At 40.6% G+C, this 15,091-nt stretch overlaps 1 protein-coding gene and 2 non-coding genes across 6 annotated transcripts in view; all 3 read left to right on the plus strand.

Moving 5' to 3' along the window:
• LOC105275023 (protein outspread) overlaps window positions 1–15,091 on the plus strand; it is a 229,764-nt gene that overhangs the window by 145,041 nt on the left and 69,632 nt on the right. The gene's annotated exons all lie outside the window — the stretch shown is intronic.
• LOC113562493 lies at window positions 6,736–6,929 on the plus strand. The gene has a single exon (XR_003406926.1). It is a non-coding gene; the product is annotated as a U2 spliceosomal RNA (small nuclear RNA).
• LOC113562492 lies at window positions 11,356–11,549 on the plus strand. The gene has a single exon (XR_003406925.1). It is a non-coding gene; the product is annotated as a U2 spliceosomal RNA (small nuclear RNA).

Raw genomic sequence — 15,091 nt, forward strand, 5'->3', positions numbered from 1 at the left:
AGCTGTTATTGGTGATAGAAAAAAATGTGTCAGATCAAACTTGCATGGTTTCGAGGGACACATAATTTGTTCTAAATAGTTTTTTATTAGGTGGACGCGTAGAGGTCATATGAAGGTCAACTTCGTTTTTTAAAATGGTATATGTTTTTTTACGTACCATCTAGTAGAGCGTTTGAAGATGCGCACATTGATCTACGGGTCAAAATCATTCAAGATCACTGAAGGCTAAAATTTCTAAGTGCTAGAACCTTTTCATTTCCGAGTTCACGGTATTTTCAATAGCAGAGAACTCTAGGCAATATAAAAATTAATGATATCATCAACTCAGAACTCCTCTGAGAAGAAACAATTTTAAGCTCGAGAACTTTTTCATTTCTGAGTTTACGGTATTTTCAATAGCAGAGAACTCTAGGCAATATAAGAAATAATGATATCATCAACTCAGAACTCCTCTGAGAAGAAAAAATTTTAAACTCGAGAACTTTTTCATTTCTGAATTTACGGTATTTTCAATAGCAGAGAACTCTAGGCAATATAAGAAATAATGATATGAACAACTCAGAACTTCTCGGAAAAGAAAACATTTCTAATAGCTAGAACTTTTTCATTTCTGAGTTTACGGTATTTTTAATAGCAGAGAACACCATGCAAGTTTGATCTGACACATTTTTTTCTATCACCAATAACAGCCGAGATATTCAGGTGGCCTGTTTTAGGTGCCTCACCCTGTATATTTATTTATCGTTTCCGAATTCTGTGTGGTCGCGCGGAATTCTTCGGCGTGTTTGAGAAAAATTCCCGAAACGCGTTACAAACCCTTCAGCGCGACGATCGAACGGACAACGAATCGGGGTTGAAGTATTTATGGTCTCGTTGAAACAATGCTCACGCACAGCAGGCTCCAACGTTACTTGCTCAATTCTCTTCTCGCATGTCGAGACGGTGTACGATAGATAGAGAAAAAATGGTCATCGTGCCTGCTTTTCGGTTGCCATATATGGCGAATATATGAATTTGTATATAAAAAAATAACATTTTAAAAAATGTCAGTCTTATAATTGTGTTTGATGATACATGTCTCAAATATTAAAGTACATATCAAATTCTTTGATCTCTCGTTAAGCTCTAGATAAATAATATCGAATACTTAAGCTATAATATTGCTGCTTGACATATTGATTTAGGCTCTATTTAGATTTCTTCCGTGCACAGTGTGCTTTTAATCTCTAGTTAGGTTCTAAGTAAACAGTGTAAGGTCTCGAAATCCAAATATGTAAATCAATAGCTGACAAGGCGGGATCGATAACATAAATATGAGTGGAGTGACTGTCGAGTGAACACGTACGCTAGACATACAAATACATATATGTGCAGTAAAAAAAATCGCAAAGAATCGACGAAGGATTAAAATGATCGAATTAAAATTATCGACTGACTGGCTTGGATGTTGAAGGTTCAACTTGTCTTTGAAGAACCACAGCAATATTGATGAGTAAAGTCTAAGTGTGCGATTACACTAACAAAGTAGGTCTAAATAATAAAATTTTATTGTTAGTGATTCCAACCGTCTGATCCCTAATTTTGAGCAATAAACAAGCACTTTCACTCCTCGACTAAATAACAGCAGAGGAAAGCTTTTTGAGCAGCTGTAAATGTGCGTCACTAAAAGAACCGAGTTTTCACCGTTGGTGAAAGTTATTCTTGAAAAAACGACACTACTAGCTAATCATAATTACATCTTATTCCACACAACTTTAACGCATACATTAGAACTCGCGTTTATATCTAGAATACAGCGCGCCGCGAGTGAGACCGCGCATAATTAAGAGTTTACGATCAAAACGATCAAAATGTACACGGTTGGTGTTTCCGTTTCTTCGCATCGATGGCTCGCAGCGAGGGTAACGTCGTTTTAGCGACATTTCCTCTACAAAACGATCCTCTACGATCCTCCCGATGTCGTTCCACCGCCGCGTGGAACGTGGAAACGCCGGCGAACGCGGTAAGGCCGCTGGCGGATGCTGCGCCTGGAGAAGAACCGGGAGGCCATTACCCGGTGTACCAACCATTCAACCGACCAAGCCCATTACCATTTATCCTGGCAGCCGCGTGCCGGAATCGGAATTCGTACTTTTGCGGGCCGAGCGAACCGAGCGAATTTATAATAACAAGGAACTCCCGGTTGTGTGCCTGTGTGCGTGGTGCGTAGCCTGTAATCGGCGTCCCGGGATTGCGTTGGGATGCCGATCGGTTGTTGACGGGCTTGGAGGAGAATCCCGGTGAGAGCTGGATGGATGGAGTCGGAAATATCTGTCCATCTTAATTAACCCCGAAGTCGCGGGCCGCAGCAAGTCGGTAACTCGCCGAACTCGTCGGCGCAACACCGAAAATACCGAGAGCGAGTGCGACTTCTCGTGCACAGGCGCGTAGAAGACTGTAAACAATGTTATAAATAATATAATATTAATATTAAATTAATAAAACGTAATCGCTATTTTCCCTCTATACTTTGTAACAAATGGCTCTATTATTAACTTGCAGGAAATCGCAATTCCCTGTATTAGAATCCTCCCCCAGAAATTGCTCAAACTTTTTTCCGATTTACAATTTACTGCTTGATTTACTTCTATTACGATAATTAAAATCGCAACGTATATCTTTCGTTCTTAATATCTCTTCCTCTTCTTCGTTCGTTACCAAGCGATTCAGATGGATAGGATCGAAGAACGATCGAGGAACACGATCGATCGGGGACTATCGTCGAGCATAAATGCTTCCCCTGCTGCAGCACGCGCGGGGCGAACACGCCTGATCGTTCCATAAAATTGTTAAACGGTAAACCGTGATCTATGACCGCGCGCGCGTGATAGCAAGACACGTACATACGTCCAAGAAGAAAAGAGCATTCAACAGTGGCGGCCGAAGCGGATCGGCGTCGGACAATTAGCAATGGGCTGCGCTGCCGGGCGGCGGTTTCTTTTGCCGCGTGCCTCCTTCCTAGCGGGATTATTCGCCCCGCGATGCGGATAATCGCCGTTCGCGGACGGCTCTCCCGGCCGTCCGTCCATCCGTCCGTTCGTTCGTTCGATCTTCGAAAGCGAGCGATATTACCAGCGGGCACGCCACGGAGCAAGAAGGAAGAGAGAGAGAGAGAGGAAGAACGAGAGAAAGAGACAGCGAAACGAAGAAAAAAGGACCGGCGAAGAAAGCCGAAGAGCGGGATTTATTATGGGGATCGTATGTCCCGTAAGAGCAGCCGTGAAAGTGCACCGCGCCTGCAACCGGGAGAGCCGGCACGGCCAACCTCGCCTTTACGATTCCACCGCACTCGACATTCTACGCGCGCATATGATTAGTTAGCGGTAGATCATAGCCGAGTATGAATTATCGGCTAATCGTGCACCACTACCGGCGAGTATGCCTCTCTCTCTTTTTCTCTCTCGTACTTCTGCGTGTCCTTCTCTCTCCTGCTACGGCCGTGGAACTGATTCCCGCGAGAGGAGGTCTTTAGTGGACGAAACGGCCGCGCGAGAGAATGCAGTATATTCTTCTCTCTTCTTCTTCTTTCTTGCTTGTCGCTTTTTTTCTCGCGAGAGAATCGCGTTCCCGCAACGTAATTACGAAATTACGATCCCGCCGCGAAATCCGTTGGGTCTGCCTGTCGATTTGTTCTCCTCTTCTGTTCTCCGCGATTCTCTTACTCGCGATTTGATGAAAGATCCTTCGCGATCATCAACCGATTGGCCAGTTTAGCCAGTTGATGTTCGATAAAAATTGATCCTCCGACAGTGATAATGGCAAGAGAGAATAAACTGCGGAGAGCATCTTTCGGATCGCAACTTTCGCTGAATTGTACTCTCTGTGAGAGAAAAAAAAGAAAATAAATTGACACGGCGTCGTTGAATCATCGATCTTACGTAATTCGTACGCTATCTCGTAATTCATTCCAGTATCGCGAACGACACGCTTTTTGTGGCTCTCGTATACCTGCCGATACGCTTCTTCTTATCCTTGCATGGCCATTGCCGCTCATCAGCGTGATTTCTGCGAGTGCGTCCGGCTCGCAGTGAGGAACTCGATCGCCGAGTTTGCGGAGTACCCGGCAAAAAGGTGGCGCGGGATCAGGTGGAATTTACGATTGCCATAATCGTCCGGTTATAGCGTGCATAAGCGAGGCATAGCAGATCCGCGTCGTCGTCGTCGGCCTGCGAACGATCGACCGTACATCGAAGCACCTTTACCACTTTCCTCGTTTATCTCGGGATTCTACTGCGGCAAACAGGGTGTCCGGAAATCAGGAATATCCATAGAGCGATATCGTAAAGCCCATATCAGATCAGGAATTGGAGATTAAAATTACGAGTTAAAGATTAGAATTTGATTGATCAAATGAATTATTGGGTTGGCCAAAAAGTAATTGCGTTTTTTTCCAATAGATGGACATACATGTCTTGAAATGTAACTAACTTCATTCTAAACCGCAAATTCATTATGTAGGTTAACAACTCACAGTTCAAGCTTGTTTTACAAAAAGAAAGTACACGATTTCGTTAACAATTGTTTCTTTGCCGTCGATTTCAAAATGGAAAATCAAAAAGAACATTTTCCTCATATTTTCTTTTATTACTTCCGAAAAGGGAAAAACGCTGTGCAAGCTCGTAAAAAGTTATGTCATGTATATGGCGAAGATGCTTTAAAACTGCGGCAGTGTCAAAATTCGTTTACTAAATTTCGATCTCGAGATTTTAATGCGAAAGATGCACCACGCTCAGGAAGGCCAATCGAAATTGATGATGACAAAACAAAGGCACTGATCGATTCCAATCGGCGTTTAACGACACGAGAGATTGCTGAGAATCTTAACGTATCGAAATCGAGTGTTGAAAACCATTTAAAACGACTTGGATACATTAGTAAGCTCGATATTTCGGTACCACATGAGCTGAAAAAAATTCATCTCACTAAGCGTATTGACATCTGCGATTCTCTTTTGAAACGTGAGGAAAATGATTCATTTTTGAAACGTATGATAACAGGCGACGAAAAATGGATCGTCTACAACAACGTCAAACGAAAAAGATGGTGGAGCAAGCGTGATGAACCTGCTGAAAGCACTTGAAAAGCAGATATTCACCAAAGAAAGATTATGCTGTCAGTCTGGTGGGACTGTGTATTTTGAGCTGCTTGCAAGGAATCAAACCATTAATTCAGACGTATACTGTCGTCAACTGGATAAACGAAATGATGCCATCAAACAGAAACGTCGAGAATTGGTGAATCGCAAAGGTGTTGTGTTTCACCATGATAACGCTAGACCACATACAAGTTTGGTTACTCGTGAAAAATTGTTGCAGCTTGGATGGGATGTGTTACCATGATGTTACCACATCCACCATATTCGCCAGACCTGGCACCATCAGATTACCATTTGTTTCGTTCTTTGCAAAACGCCTTGAATGGTAAAACCTTGACTGCTGATGAGGATATGAAATCGTTGTTGGAATTGTTTTTTGCTGAAAAAGATAAGAACTTTTTTGAGCGCGGAATCATGAAGTTGCCTGAAAAATGGCAAAAGATAATCAAACAAAATGGACAATATATTGTTTAATAAAGTTTTTGTTTCCCATGAAAAATTCGCCTTTTATTTATATAAAAAAAACGCAATTACTTTTTGGCCAACCCAATACATTTTGATTGAAGGAAGGGGAGGCTCACTCCAAGTTCCAAATCGCAATCCCGATCTCCAATGTGTAATTTGATACAAACTTAACGATGTTTTCGAGCTGCGAGAAAAATCGATTTCAAATGGATCGAAGAACTGGTAATAAAAATTCGTGCTTTCGCGCTTCAGCTTGAACTTATTGCTCGAAATACTGCGTGTTCTGGGTTGCTGATTATGGTGTTTTTCTGTTTCAGGTAAGTCTCGCATGTCCCGATGTTTTTGCTTGGTCTAGCGAACGCTATTTACGATCGCGAACGAGGTAAGTGGAAGTTACGGGCGCAGATTCGAGTTACGTTACGCGAAGGTACAATACAATCCGTGTCGGGGCCTGATTTATTTCGGATTGTGCGTGGCGTGACCAGCTTCTGAAGCCATGGATAGGCTTCAGAGGTCTTCGTACGTTACTTGAAAAAGAGTCAATTAAAGTGATGAATTAACAATTAAATTAAAGGAAATGAAAAAAATTTTATTGTAGAATATAATACACATATGTATGTGTAATGTGTATATATAATACTATATATTGTTGAAACTGCATTGTAATGCGACGACTTAATTGGCGTAATTGGAGCACAAGTATAATTCGAGCCGAACGGAATCTAGCAGACTTATAAATAGACCTCTATCAACAGACGCACGGCACTTAAGATAAAAACCGTAATCTTCATCGAATGCGCCACTGTGCAGTTACGTGTGATCATGAATTATGCATATTCCTGTAAAATATAATCAGTGCCGCACTCATTATGCAACACCTGTTCTAAGCGCTGGAAACATTTTCTAGCGCACGTACGATCGGTTCACGACACACTATTGTGTGCGGCATTCCTTTGAGCTCTAGCCACGTGCTCTAACTGCCAACTAGAGGCCGCTTATATCTCTCGGCAGGGGAAGGGGGCTTCGAGTGAGATAGTTCGTTCGTCTACCGCTATGCGGCCTGCTGCTCTATATCGTTCTCGTGAGAAAAATTTCGCCACTAATGCTATATAAAGTCTACGAAATGCTGGAATGGCATCGCTTCTCGGCTCTCTGAGCTAAGATCAAATGTGTAGTATCTGTTCTTATCAGCTTAATATCTGATACAATCCCCATGTGGGATTCAGAATATTAAACTGATTTTTGGAAACTGGTGGAGGTATGGAGCTTGCTCCGACTCCACCACTGGTCATCCCGACATTGCAGTACCATCGGGATTGGCCTCCTAATTAATACCAAAAATAATTTTAGGTAATAAATATGCCTTCTAGAAAGAAGGAAAATAGTTTTTGATTGAAGGTCTGAAACACTCTACTTCAATATACACTCACTCCCAAAAAAAGCGGTACACTAAAATTTAGGGAAAAATTTACCAACCTTCAAATGATCATAACTTGGTAAATAATGAAGATAAAAATATGTTCAAAAATGCAAAATGAAGCTTCAAGTATCCACTTTAAGAATATTTGAATGGCAATTATGGTCGGTCATTTGACTCAAAATGGCGGATGACAAAATGAGAGGATGCAAAAGTGATAACCGAAAGTCCGAATTTGTGACGGTGCATGGCGTGAATTAGATATCGCAGCCTAATGGGACCAAATGCAAATGAAAATATAGAGTGTTATCTTTAAAATGCTTTTTACCGAGCGCGATGCGATCATTTTTCGCTGAGTTGTGCAACTTTAAAAAAGAAAACACTCTGTTAAGTAAATTTGGAGTATCTCAACAAAAAATGATCGCATCGAGCTTTGTAAAAAAGCGTTTTAAAGATAAAACTCTATACTTTTATATGCATTTAGTCCCATTGGGCTGCAATACCTACTTTACACCATGTGCCATCGCAAACTCGAATCTTCATTTATCAATTTCGCATGCTCTCCCTTTCCGCCATTTTAAAAAACTTGTCGTGCACAATTTCGATTTAAATTGCGAAAAGTAGGATTTCAAAGCTTTAAAACCGTTTTTGAAATTTTGTGCTAGGATAGTTAGGTACCGAGATATTCAATTTCGAATTTGCAATATCGTCGATTCATCAAGGCCTAAGGAATTAGAAAACCCTGCGGTTCGTTTAGTTCTTTTATAATTCCAACTGCTGCGTTCATTATTCTTTATACTCCAAATCCTTCTTATGTGGTGTGTGCGTGTGTGGGTGTAGGTGTGTGTGTGTGTGTGCGCGCGCGCACACGAGTGAGTGTAGATTTGTGCATGATTTGGAATTTTGTAAAATTATTAGACGTACAAAGTAATTCTTTTTTTGGAAGAAATTGAGCATTTATTACAAACAAAAAATAATGAACGTGTCAATCCTCGAGATGTTTGCCGTCACTTTTAATTCTTTTCTTCATCTATCAGGCAGTTGGCGAATTCGCTTTAAAAAAAAGAAATTAAATATAGGTTCAATTTTTTTCAGCAAAAAGCACCAGATTCATTTGTGTATCTAATAGTTTAAGATTGATATACAGGGTGATTCAGGTTTTTTCCGCCAAACTGTGTCAGCATGTTTTACGAGTAAAAATAAGAAAAAAATGTTATATAAACATAGACTTACAAATGCTTTATTAAGAAATTATAACAAAAATAAAGCTCTTATTGTTAATATGGTTCTGTGTAACGAGAATCGATTATGTTTACTATTATTATTCCATTTCAAAATGTCCACCATTGTTTTCAATACAAGACTGACATCGCTGAAAAATTGAATTTATCACCGTATAAAGAACAATGCTAGTTAGGGCCAAAATTTGCCTGTAAGGGAAACGTACGAAATTGGTCAATCTGTATGTTTATGGATCTGCTGAACTCAAATATGAAAGTTAAAATTCTCCAAACCCCGGGGAAAGTTGTAAAAAAATAGATTTTTGACAGAAAAACTTCGTCTTGCACCAAATAATTTCTAATGAATATATAATAATTATGAACAATATAATTGATTTTATATTGTTTTTTAATAGTATTTTGAAGAGAGAGAAAGAGAGAAAGGGAGAAAGGGAAGGAAAGGCATTGCGACCGCTCATTTTCACCAAAATTCCACATTTTTATGGTTCTATGATTTGCAAGTTTCTTACTCTTTTCATTATTCTCTAACATTTCGTATATACATTTTCTTTTCTTATTGTAAAGATATAATAGGGCGGTAAAAAATATATATATATATATATATATACACACAATATATGTGAATATGAATATAAGTATATTTAACAAAATCTAATATTACATGCGGAATAAGGATACAATGACATATGCAGTCTTAGGGTACGTTTATGTTGGAGCAGAGAGAGAGATAAACAATAAGAGCGGTGATACTAGCATAGTACCGCGTTGCGTATCGCAACGTGTCTACTCAGTCACTAGTTGCACAAAATAGAGCTAAGAACGACATTCCAGTCAGTCCACGAAGCTATCGCACGACGTGTGTTACTCTGTATTGCGTTCATCGCTCCTTACGTATCTTCGTATACTTTCCTTAAATCATATTAGTTCTATTTTTTATTTGCATATTACTTTTGTAGTAACCCGGTCAGGATTCGAGGGTTATTAAAAGACACGGCTGTACTTCGAGAATAACGATATAATAGTATATATATATATATGGAATAGGTTAAGATACACTTCGAACATGTCTGACGCTCGCGAGAGATCTGCTCGCTCTTCTTGCCGAGCGCGGCGACTGCCGAACTACTACGCGAGTCAACGCACGCACTTACATACTAGCGCGCAACTAATAACGTAACAAAAATCGCCAGACAAACGCCTACACTTTTAAGGTTTATTTCATTTTCCCTGTTATCCTTGAACTAAGTTCGAATTAACTGTCATTATGGTTAATAAATGTGTCAATATGCGGTACTATGCTAGTATCACCGCTCTTATTGTTTATCTCTGCTCCAACATAAACGTACCCTAAGACTGCATATGTCATTGTATCCTTATTCCGCATGTAATATTAGATTTTGTTAAATATACTTATATTCATATTCACATATATTGTGTATATATATATATATATATATATATATATATTTTACCGCCCTATTATATCTTTACAATAAGAAAAGAAAATGTGTATACGAAATGTTAGAGAATAATGAAAGGGTAAGAAACTTGCAAACCATAGAACCATAAAAATGTGGAATTTCGGTGAAAATGAGCGGTCGCAATGCCTTTCCTTCCCTTTCTCTCTTTCTCTCTCTTCAAAATACTATTAAAAAACAATATAAAATCAATTATATTGTTCATAATTATTATATATTCATTAGAAATTATTTGGTGCAAGACGAAGTTTTTCTGTCAAAAACCTATTTTTTTACAACTTTCCCCGGGGTTTGGAGAATTTTAACTTTCATATTTGGGTTCAGCAGATCCATAAACATACAGATTGACCAATTTCGTACGTTTCCCTTACAGGCAAATTTTGGCCCTAACTAGCATTGTTCTTTCATGTCGATTTTCTTTCACCTCCATAAATGCAATATTAATTCTTTCTATTAATTCGTTGCGAGTGTTAATTCTTGTCCGATAAACTTTTTCTTTCACCATTCCCCACAAATAAAAATCCAGTGGGGTAATATCTGGTGATCTCGGGGGCCAAGAAATTGGTCCTCTTCGACCTATCCACCGTTGAGGATATGTTTCATCTAACCATTGTCTCACGTGTCTTCCGTAGTGTGCCGGACAACCATCTAACTGTATCCATAAATTTTGTCGAATGGCATATGGCATATTTTCCAAAAGTTCTGGATGCAAATTATTTTGTAAAAAATCCAAAAAAGAATTGCAGTTAAATGTTCTGGTAAGAAATAAGGTCCAATTATCTCATCATTACACATGCCTGCCCATACGTTGCATTTAAATTGGGGTATAAAATTAAACAAAATACCGATAATTTTTGAGTAAAAAACTTTTTATCCAAAGTTTATGGTTTTTGAATAGCCTTTTAACCTCTACCTGTTAGGGTATCTTCGCTGATATTCTCTCACAGCAGCTCGGGCATTTCCATTACAGTAGCCGTAGATGTAAATCATATCTGCGTATTCTTCATACGAAAATAACTGTGGCATTTTGACACAAAGTTGTAAAACTCACTCAGAGATACTCATCCAATACTAACAGACATTAATACTAACTATCAATAATAACAGAAGATACATTGATAACTTTCGATGTTGTCAAGTAGTAAATAACAACAATCTTCATGTTTTCACGATTTGTGTTTACCGCTCACACGGTGAATACAATACCATTATAATAGTAAGAACAAGTCCGTTATCATTTCATTTTATTTTTGTTATAACTTTTTAATAAAGCATTTGTAAGTCTATGTTTATATAACATTTTTTTCTTATTTTTACTCGTAAAACATGCTGACACAGTTTGGCGGAAAAAACCTGAATCACCCTGTATATTTTTTTAATAGTTTTAAAATATCAAAGTTTTATTATAGAAAATACTTTATCAAGCACACGGTTCGCATACAAGTGATGAAACTTTTTTATATACATGAATCGGTGGACATCTCACTCACTTCAGTCACTCACTTTGTTAGAGCGAGTAGTACGTTCGTCTACCGCTATGCGGCCTGCTACTCTATGTCGTTCTCGTGAGTGAAATTTCGCCACTAATGCTATATAAAGTCTACGAAATGCTGGAATGGCATCGCTTCTCGGCTCTCTGAGCTAAGATCAAATGTGTAGTATCTGTTCTTATCAGCTTAATATCTGATACAATCCCCATGTGGGATTCAGAATATTAAACTGATTTTTGGAAACTGGCGGAGGTATGGAGCTTGCTCCGACTCCGCCACTGGTCATCCCGACATTGCAGTACCATCGGGATTGGCCTCCTAATTAATACCAAAAATAATTTCTAGAAGGATTATAGAATAGCCAGGAATCTTCGAATAGGGTGAATGCACCGTTTGTGGCCATTGCGCCTATTTTGGCCATCTTCGTCATTTATTAAGATTTTCTAAGTTATAGGGTTGGTTGTAGTGCGCAGCAATCGCGAAATGAATGTATAAATATATCTTACACAATTTTATATAAATTGCTGCGCACTACAGCCGACCCTAACTTAGAAAATCTTAATAAATGACGAAGATGGCCAAAATAGGCGCAATGGCCACAAACGGTGCATTCACCCTACTCACTCGATCTGACAATCATACACGGACTTGATGCCGTTTTTAGTTTGGTTGTTTTTATTTTTACTGAATGTGCTCTGCAATTAGAGATATTTTTATTGGCTGCGTTCGGCAGAAAAAGCTGCTTTGCAACCGTTGTAAAATTCGTGAATATAATTGGCGTATGCTTTTAGATTCAATCAAAATTAAGCGCATACGCCAATCAGATTCACGATTTTTACAACAGTTGCAAAGCAGCTTTTTCTGCCGAACGCAGCCATTAGCTTTTATTAAATATTTTTCATAAAAACATGCATTTACTTAAACAAGTAGATGATACGTAGTAAACTCTTCATCACGTTATTATCGTCATGATCTCGATATTGGAACGTGAACGTATGCGTGTCGTCTTTATATTGTCTTTCGTGAGCGGAACGAATTCAATATCTAGAGCCATCCTAATGATAATCGATAACTATGAGGGATGATCCGGGTACGACTCCATTACGGAAATTAATCGCTCCGTCGGAGCAGGCGGTGCAAATCGTCCTAGTAATCAGTAATCATGGAGATGCAACCGTTGCTCGTCCTCTCTTTTACGAGGCCTTCGTGCCTCCCTCCCTTTCTCTTTCCCTCTCCCTCCTTCTTTCTTGTTTCCTTCCCTGTATACGAGGAGCGGTCTTCGGCCTCTCTTTCGTTCTCTCTTGGAGAGTACACGTGTAGATCATTCCCTCCCAACCTTTTTGCACGCGAGATTTTCTTGCGGGTGGTCCCTCGCAAACGCATCCTGAAACGTCACCCGCCACGTCGGATTACGTGCGGCGTGGCACGACTTTTGCCATCGTTGGCTGTTGATTTTTACACCCCGTAAACATGAGACGTCCAAATCGATTGATCAATTTGTTGAAATCGACCAGAATTAATTCGACGAGCATTAAGATGAAAAATTCCACTCCCGCTACATTAGCACAGGTCATTTAACTGTTGACGCAGCAACCGTCCATCTAGCAGCTCCGGTTTTATTTCGCTCTCACGAAGACGCATGATACTGTTTGCTCACGTTTTCATATTTGCGAGGACATAGATTCACAAATGAGAGCGGGATTAATGCAGAGAATCTTCTGGGATTCATGTCGCTCATAAAAAGATTTATTGAGAAGCGCTAGCCTAGATCTACATTTTGTATCTAATTCTCGTGCTTACCGTGCTCGGTAATCGGCGGCGATACCTTAACGATACTTTAACGACGCTTTAACGTACCATATTTCCGAGCGTCTCATCGAGCGGATGGGGATATTTATCGTTCCCTAATAGCGCGTCTCCTAAAACGTCACGAGCGCGATTATTGTGAAACGTAAAATTTGCATATTGTTTTATCGGACAACGTGCACGCCCGTTGTTAGGATTCACGGGCGGGAATCCTGCAGGTGGAATGGTGATAAATTGGCCGGCTAATGGGACGATAGTTCGTTACGAGGGGACATAATCGCGCGCCGCGACGTAAAATTAATCGAACGCCGGCAAAAACGTGATCGAGCTGATGCACGCCTGGGACGGTGCTGGAGAAGAATGAGAAAAAGAGAGAGAGAAGCCCAGAAGCGGGGAGGGAAACCACATGTGAAAAATGCGGAATGGGATTAACGAAGATCACGACGAGGAGAGCAGGACAGGGCGCGAGCGGGAACATTTAACTAAGTTATAATAAATGAAGTTGCGGGTTCGGTTTGAATTTATGCTGCGGCTCGCAGCTCTCGTCCCGCCTGCCCGGTCCCATCGATGATTCGTTGTAACGTTAAATGCTCGGGCAACCCTCTAGAAATGATGAATTAGAATTATCTGATGATCCGGTACAAGCGCGTCCGCGAGCGTTGCCGTTCGCTGCGTTTCGTTGATGATCGCGCGCCACGCGAATGCTCCGAGGCTCATTAATATTTCTCCATTATGATACTCTCGAATGAGCTCCCCGATACGTCGCGAGGGAAGCCTGTTCTGTCGCCGTCCATGCTCGCCATATGCTCGAACGGGTTAACGATATCGAATTCAGCGCCGCGAGCATACATAATTAATTTATTGTTATATTCCTGTAACCCGTTTGATCTATCCGATCCGAGGTCGCATCCGAAGAACGGCGGCCACTAACGATTATTAGCACGCGAGATGAAGTCCCTCGTCTCGTTTTCCCCGCCGTCGAACCTTTGCCGTCCTCCCTTCCCGCCTTCCCTTTTCCTCCGGTCTGAAACGCGATCAACCTCGCCCTTCACAATCCAGCTCAATGTACGCTAATTGGTGCGTTCGCCACGTCGCGATATTTTACCGTCCGGTATTTAATATCTCGTTTGCTGGCCATTCAGCTACGACCGAGCACCCGGATCGCTCGCGTCGCCTTAAAACCGCGCGTTTACGCGGCGCATTCTCCAACGGCCGCGACGGAAGATTACGCTACATCGATGCTTATCGCGACTTTATTACTACTCCGGTCATGACACTTTTCAAACGGCCCGTGACCTGCTGTATCTGCTCCAATCTGTATTTTTTTTTCGATAATCGCAGTTTTCCTCTGACAGCATGCCGCGGAACAAAGGCGGGGAACTGAGAATAGCATGTTGCAGAAAACTTGCGAACAAATAGTAATAATGTCATATTTTTAGAGCAGCTTGTGCGTTGAAAAATTTAATTGTTAATTGCTGTACATGTGTGTGTCTTATTCTTAGATCATTCTTACGGTTGGACGCTTGCAAAAGTTGTCGATGATTTCCGTCACGAGTTTCTGTTGGCTCACGCACGTCGATGTTCTCGCGCGTACTCGCGCAATCTTTCCCTTATTATTTAATTTATCGCTAATTAAACGTTATTCATGCGGGAAATCGAAGACGCTGCCTGAAAACGGGTACGTTTACCCACCGCGCGAGAAGAGAAGCCCTTCCCTTGTGCCCACTCATCCCGACGGCCGAGCCTCTCTCGCGTGTTCGTGTTAACCCTTTAATTGATCGCCCGAGGCGAGCTCCTCTTTCTTTCCTTTTCTCTTTCTCTCTCTCTTTCTCTTTCCTCTAGCGGTCGCGAAAAACCTCGATTCATTCTTGTTTTCTTTTACGACGCTCGTATAACCACCACGCGTGGTTATTCCATGGAAATTTTTGTCTGCTGCAATTGAAGCAGCTAATAATAGTTCCTCTAATTAAATCAAATCGCTTTCTTTGTATTTCGTTTTTTCTACTTCGACAAATTCTTCTATTGTTATACATTATTGTTACAAAATTTCTGCGACGAGT

Source organism: Ooceraea biroi, chromosome 8 (assembly GCF_003672135.1).
Source record: "Ooceraea biroi isolate clonal line C1 chromosome 8, Obir_v5.4, whole genome shotgun sequence".
In the NCBI taxonomy this organism is placed as follows: domain Eukaryota; kingdom Metazoa; phylum Arthropoda; class Insecta; order Hymenoptera; family Formicidae; genus Ooceraea; species Ooceraea biroi.